Source organism: Glandiceps talaboti, chromosome 19, assembly GCF_964340395.1.
Source record: "Glandiceps talaboti chromosome 19, keGlaTala1.1, whole genome shotgun sequence".
NCBI classification, from domain to species: Eukaryota; Metazoa; Hemichordata; class Enteropneusta; family Spengelidae; genus Glandiceps; species Glandiceps talaboti.
The window spans coordinates 8,807,069-8,814,957 of record NC_135567.1 but is presented as its reverse complement, the minus strand read 5'-3'; positions in this window follow the sequence as shown (position 1 = coordinate 8,814,957).

Sequence of the window (7,889 nt, the reverse complement as noted above, 5' to 3'; positions counted from 1 at the left end):
TAACAGGTAAGAAAATTGTGTAAATTTTGTCCGAAACCTGAAAAAAATGTGTTGTTTTTAGATACCATACGATACAAACTGTTCATATTCAGTCACAGGGATGACAGATTCAGGAACCCATCGCTGATGATGATATCACAGAAAACATGTCCATAAACTATCGTGTGTAAAAACGCAGAACTGTCAAATTCGTTTTGTGAATTACAACAACTATGCTTCAAACTGTTCCTAAAAAACAAAAACTTTTTTTTTTCCTGTTCTGTTGTTGAATTTAAAAGACGTTTGATTAGAAACAGCTCATCCGTCTATGATATCTCAGGGAGTGTCTATGCCAGTTAGCAGTTAGTCTGACTCGCAACAGTCGCTCAGCATGGATGTATGCCCGTACCATGTACATACATACACACACACATACACACACTTGCCCACATTGTGTCATGAAAATGCTGGTAGTTCACCACTGATTTTGCGTCGGTGTGCCATATTAAAAAATATATGATACAGAATTATCGCTTTGAATGTTACAAGAAACACTGCCTTGTACCATGGGTCAGGATTTATACTAAATTTAAACGGAGTGAGCTGTACAAATGAAAACACTTGATTACAAATCTGACAATGACAATATACTTTTGGAATTTCATTATTTTATATATTTGCATACGTCCATTCATTCATCTTGTGAGCTATTTTAAACTTTCAATTGTTTAGAACGTTATGAAGAATAATGACAAATACTTGTTGAAACCTTTTGTTTTCCGGGATAAGTGTAAAAAAACCCATAACTGTCATGATAACAGAGAAAGGAAAATAAGGTGTAATCAAATACCTGACTAACATACCTTTAAATCTAGGAGTGGCTAGTGAAGGGTTAATATTATACTTGTAATATTGATTACATGTACTGTAACTATAAATGCCTTCGTGTCTTCAAGTATTTACTTTGGTTATTTAATATTCCAAGTGGAGAAGTGTGTCACATATTTATACATCTGATTAATTATAGTTTGATGTAACAGATAAAAAAACCAAAATATTTTAACCTCTAAGTTCATCAATATGTAAATTGAAGTCAATAAAATTATGAAAAATTAATATTTTATTCACGAATATTTCAAATCATATATATGCTTAACTGAATAAACGTGATGAAAAACAGATCTGTATCACAGTTTGACGTGTGAAATTAAAACATATTTTAACCTCTAAGTTCATCAATATGTAAATTGAAGTGAATTAAATTGAAAAAATTAATATTTTATTCACGAATATTTCAAATATATATATGCTTAACTGAATATACATGATGAAAAACAGATCTGTATCACAGTTTGACGTGTGAAATTAAAACATTTTTTTTAACCTCTAAGTTTATCAATATGTAAATTGAAGTGAATTAAATTGAAAAATTAAATTTTATTCACGAACATTTCAAATCATATTACATGCTTTTTAAACTGATACACATAAAATTTGATGTCAAATTTTGAGAGATATTCTAAACCTGAAGTTGAATTAATGTTTGAAAGCGCTAAAATATTTGAGATTTTCCTAGTTCACTAATAACTTGGGTAAATAAAAGAAAATATGTAGAATTTTACTGCATTACAGGAGTACCCTAAGTTACTATTAGTGATTAAATATTGGTCACATAATTATGTTTTAAAAAGAAAATAAAACCCTATTTTTACCGATTCTTGAGGTTTATTTTGGTTGATAATTATCAAAAACAACAAAATTAATACTTTTAGTCTAAAATTAATAAAATCTGTCAATTTTTTTATAAAAACTCAAAAAAATTAAGTGAGCAAGAATTTGTGTGTTGTGATTTTGGCGAGATTGTGTGTGTGAACTAAAAGGGACATTCCAACCCTTGATCTGTGTATGAATGTGATGAGTCTCTATTGTTATGTAAATTAGGTCAATTGTGTTTGTCTGTGGCCAGAATGAGGCTTTATAGCACTTCACCATTCATACATAGATATAACTATAAATATGTTAAAACAGGACATGGTGCTTTGTTCCTGAGTGTGAAAAATACTATTACAAAACTAGTGTTTATTTATTATGTAAACTTGTCTTCAGTAATTTTTTTTACTGTCTTTATATATATATTATTTATTTGCCAGAGGTTGAAAAATTTTTACATATCAAGTGAGGAAAATGAAATAATCAAGTAATCACATCGCCAATTAGAAAAAGTATATATAACAGAATAACTTGAACTTCTGGCTGGACCACAAAAATAGTTTGTTCAAACTAGTCGAGTTCAAGGCCCAAGGAAAACATATACAGTAATATGATATAAAAAATAACCAAAAAAAAAAAAACCTTGAAATAACAGACCAAAACGAAAGCAAAACACACACACACACACACACACACACACACACACACACACACACACACACACACAAGCAAGCAGACAAACAAACAAGCAGGGAAACACACACACACACACACACACACACACACACACACACACAAAGAAAACATATGCATGAAGAGCAATGTCTTAATACCAAAAAGAAATACACATGTCGAAAATATATACAAGGGGCAAACGAGGGTTATAACGATGTTTTCAGAGTAAATTGACTTAGACTAGTAAATACTGTTTTAATTCGGATTTAAAGGTAGATCTTGTTCCTATCTTTTTCAGGGTGACAAATTTATGGAGATCAGAGAACATACATGCTTGACAATTTAATTGGGATCGTTATCATTTTTATTTTATTATATATTTTCCACACAATATCAATCCCAAATGATCATAAAGATTCAATAAATGAAAAGAGCAAATCACAAAAAAATTTCAAATATAACCAAAAATAAGTGAAATTCCCAAAGTCTATCACTAAATAATAAAGTACAAACTAAGAAAGAAAGATATAAGAACAAAATACATTTCAAGAGTATTATGTGTAACAAAAACATTGGTAGGGAACCCTGGTATAAAATGACTGGAGAACTCAGGTAGATTTTAATTTACCTACTTACCACCTTAACAAAAACTGGTAGGAAACCCTGGTTAAATGACTAGGGAATGCAGGTAGATTTTACCTACGTACCACCCTTAATGAAAACACTGGTAGGGAACCCTGGTAAAATGACTGGAGAACTCAGGTAGATTTTACCTACTTACCACCCTTAACAAAAACACTGCTGGGGAACCCTGGTAAAATGACAGGGGAACTCAGGTAGATTTTACCTACTTACCACCTTAACAATAAACACTGCTAGGGAACCCTGGTAAAATTACTGGGAACTCAGGTAGATTTTACTGCTGCAAGTGTAATCTATCACATCAAGCAATACTAGTTTATGTCACTTGTAACGTAAGCCGAAACCTCTATTGCCACAGTATTACTTAATATGTGAAGTCACGAAAGCTGAGTTACAATGTAGTGTGGACTGTGTACGACTTTCTAGAATCTTGGCGAATGGAGAATGTTGATTTGGATTTTCCGATCTCAATGGGAAATACACATAACAAATTCAAAGCCCCCATTGCCATGGATTCCAGGTAATGATAGAGACTGAGTAATTCAATACTTTGATATATAGGCCTGCACAGAGGAAACAGGAACTAATTTATTAATAAACTAACAATACTTTCAATGGAGTTACAGTAATCTTGTAAGGCAGGAAACATCACCACCATACTCTATGTCTTGTATTAAGGCAGGAAACATCACCACCATACTCTACGTCTTGTAAGGCAGGAAACATCACCACCATACTCTACGTCTTGTAAGGCAGGAAACATCACCACCATACTCTACGTCTTGTAAGGCAGGAAACATCACCACCATACTCTATGTCTTGTATTAAGGCAGGAAACATCACCACCATACTCTACGTCTTGTATTAAGGCAGGAAACATCACCACCATACTCTACGTCTTGTAAGGCAGGAAACATCACCACCATACTCTATGTCTTGTATTAAGGCAGGAAACATCACCACCATACTCTACGTCTTGTAAGGCAGGAAACATCACCACCATACTCTACGTCTTGTAAGGTAGGAAACATCACCACCATACTCTATGTCTTGTATTAAGGCAGGAAACATCACCACCATACTCTACGTCTTGTAAGGCAGGAAACATCACCACCATACTCTATGTCTTGTATTAAGGCAGGAAACATCACCACCATACTGTACGTCTTGTAAGGCAGGAAACACCACCACCATACTGTACATCTTGTAAGGCAGGAAACACCACCACCATACTCTACATCTTGTAAGGCAGGAAATAAAGGAACTTTTTCAGTTCAGGTATATGGAACTATTGGTCACCACTTTCTGAAAGTTTTAGCCCACTAGAAAAATGTTAATTTCGAGCCCTGATGTATTGGTAGCCCAGGATGGTGACCAGTAGTCCCATATTCCTGAACTGGAAACAGAGTTCCTCTATCGGAAATATGTGTGTTATTAAAATAGTTTATGTCTGTAAATCTTCCATCCTTTAAATCATCACATACACATAATTAGTGGTAGCCTGGATGAGCTACCAGCTGCATATGGTAGTCCAATAACATGAATTGGTAGTCTGTGGACATGAGACTACTGTTAATTTCGAGCCTTTAGAGGGATGATGGTGGAATTGTGGAATGGTTAGCATGGAAGCTTTTGAATCTCTGGTCTTTTAATTACCTGGAAATAGGGAGTGGACTTCTATCAAACTGAGTCAGATTTCTAAGTGGTGACATGACAGAGTATATTGTAGAACATTGATTTATTGGTCTGCACAGAGGAAACAGGAACTAATCAAAAGCTAAATACACTATAATTCTGTAGGTACAGGAAACATCTCTCTATTAGCTGGAACTAATGTCATGACAGTGGAATGCAAGGTTCTCCACAATTTTGGAAAATGGAGGGGTTACCTCATTTACATATTAATTTGCGTATTAATTCATACTTTCACATCTTGACATTTGACAATGAAAAAAATGCTTTCAACATCAAAGAAAAAGTTTAAAATTAATTAAATTCGTATTTTCAAAATTGATCCATAAAGCAAAGGAGAAAACATAAAAGTATAAAGAAATAATTTCTTATTTTAGTTCAACTATTTCAAACTTTGATAATATCATAATTCATTATGGCAAAACAGAGGGGTGGCTTCACAAACAGAGGGGTGACCAACACAAATACAGGGAGGCCTCACAAATAGAGGGGTGGTCCATAAAAACTGAGGGGTGGCCCATAAAAAACAGAGGGGTGACCCATAAAAACAGAGGAGTGGCCCATAAAAACAGAGGGGTGGCCCATAAAAACAAAGGGGTAAAAACAGGGGTGGCCCATAAAATCTGAGTGGTGGCCCATAAAAACAGAGGGTGGCCCATAAAAACAGAGGGGTTGTGTAGAGGGGTTGTGTCCCCCTCAAAAGACCCTGTGAGAACACTGGGACAATTAACGTCACCTAATGATTAGGAATCGTGGCAATAATAAATAGGTTGTCTAGGTGAGGGAAGGGAAATGAAATGTGATCATAATGATGTAATTGCCAATCTGTTATGATAATCTATGGTGGCAAGAATGTTTTATAACCATGGTAACAGAAAGGAGAATCTGAAAAATTTACATGTAATTTCCTTGTTTACTGTTGCTAGTTTTAATAAACTGTTCTATTAATTAAACTGGCCACAGCTAGATGAAATAGTAGATGATAAAACTGACATCAACTTAAAAAGACAATATAAAACTGTTCTTCCAATCTGTAATGGTTGTATATCTGATGAGAAGAAACCAATAACACAGAGACCATATGGAAAACAGCGCAAAACATAACTACCTGAACTAGACACTCACGTATGAAAAAAATAAAAAGTCTTCCTACCCCACCTATTCTAAAATTGAGCGTAATCGGAACCACAATTTTTTTTTATGTGGCCTTAGTTTTATGAAACCCTAAGAAAGACGTCAATAATGAGAGGAAAGAAGACGTAATAAAATGACAATAACAAATTAAGTTTGATTGACTATTAGACAGCTTTTATTAAGGATAGAACTGGGAATTGGGAAGACTAAAGAAATGATAAGATGGTTTCAATAATTGCTTTAAGGATATGAAAGAAGAACCGATTTCCTAAATTGACATTTGAAAATGCTAAAGTGGAGGTTTTATTGAGAGTAAGACAGACTTAACAAACTTTGATGGTTTTTTTTTGTAAAGTAAAAGAAAGATTGATTAAGTTTTTATATGAATGGTGAGATATTATTGCCACTGAAATGTAGATTGTAGTAAGTTATATAGAATCAGAGAAATGATAAACACTCACATATTCACTAACTGACTTGCAGGTCTAATTTACATGTACACTGTACGTTTATATCATCATAATTTATAAAACAATCACCCATCCATACCTACTACTTAGTGATGGCTACTTACTAACACTAATTCACTCGCTTTGCTTGCCCGACCATCCATCCATCAATAAGCCCACCCACCCAACAACCCACCCAACTTCTCACCTACCCAAACACTCACCCCTCACTCACCTCACCAACCCAGAAGCCCACTCACTCACTCACTCACTCACTCACTCACTCACTCATTTACTCGCTTGCTTACTCACTCACTCACTCACTCTCTCACTCACTGATTCACAGTCACAGTGACACTCACTCACTCACTCACTCACTCACTCACTCACTCATATCCAATTATTGACTGTGACACTCACTCACTCACTCACTCACTCACTCATATCCAATTACCCACCCACAAAGCTACATGTACACCATCAGTTTTAGTAGATCTTTGTTACACATACATTTGTTATTACTAAAGTGTACAATAACCAAGTTATTTAAATCCACTGTGTGATTACAGTTATGCACAGGCCTGTTATGTTACATTGTATCCAACTAAACACACTTTGTTACATTATATCAAACTACATGTAAAACACACACTTTGTTACATTATACTAAACACACTCATTGTATCTAACTAAAACATGCATACTTTAATGTTATATTGTATCCAACTAAACACTTAAATTTGTTACATTGTATCTAACTAAAACACACTTTGTTACATTGTATCCAACTAAGACACACTTTGTTACATTGTATCTAACTAAACATATACTTGTTACATTGTATCTAACTAAAGACACACTTTGTTACTGCATCTAACTAAACACACACTTTGTTACTGCATCTAACTAAACACACACTTTTTACACTGTATCTAACTAAACACACACTTTGTTATTGCATCTAACTAAAGACACACTTTGTTACTGCATCTAACTAAACACACACTTTTTACACTGTATCTAACTAAAGACACACTTTGTTACTGCATCTAACTAAACACACACTTTGTTACACTGTATCTAACTAAACACACACTTTGTTACATTGTATCTAACTAAACATACACTTGTTACATTTTATCTAACTAAACACACACTTTGTTACACTGTATCTAACTAAACACACACTTTGTTACACTGTATCTAACTAAACACACACTTTGTTACACTGTATCTAACTAAACACACACTTTGTTACACTGTATCTAACTAAAGGCACACTTTTTTTCATTGTATTCAACTAAATACTTACCTTATGACAATCACTTGTATCATTACTGGTTATTAATTGGATTTGAATTATTTTCTTTGTTATTGAAATTGTACCTCTTGACATTTCACACAAGTAGTTATTCTAAAATTACTTACAGTTGATTAATTTTCCTATTGCTAGCCAACCGTTTATTGCTAAATAGTTCTTTAAGTGGCAACATGAGGATTTGGTAATAATATTTATTAAACTTTAATATAATTGACTGAGTAATCAATGTGAAACAACATTGATTAAGTCTGTGTTTGTAACTAAATAGATGCACATTGCAAAAAGCG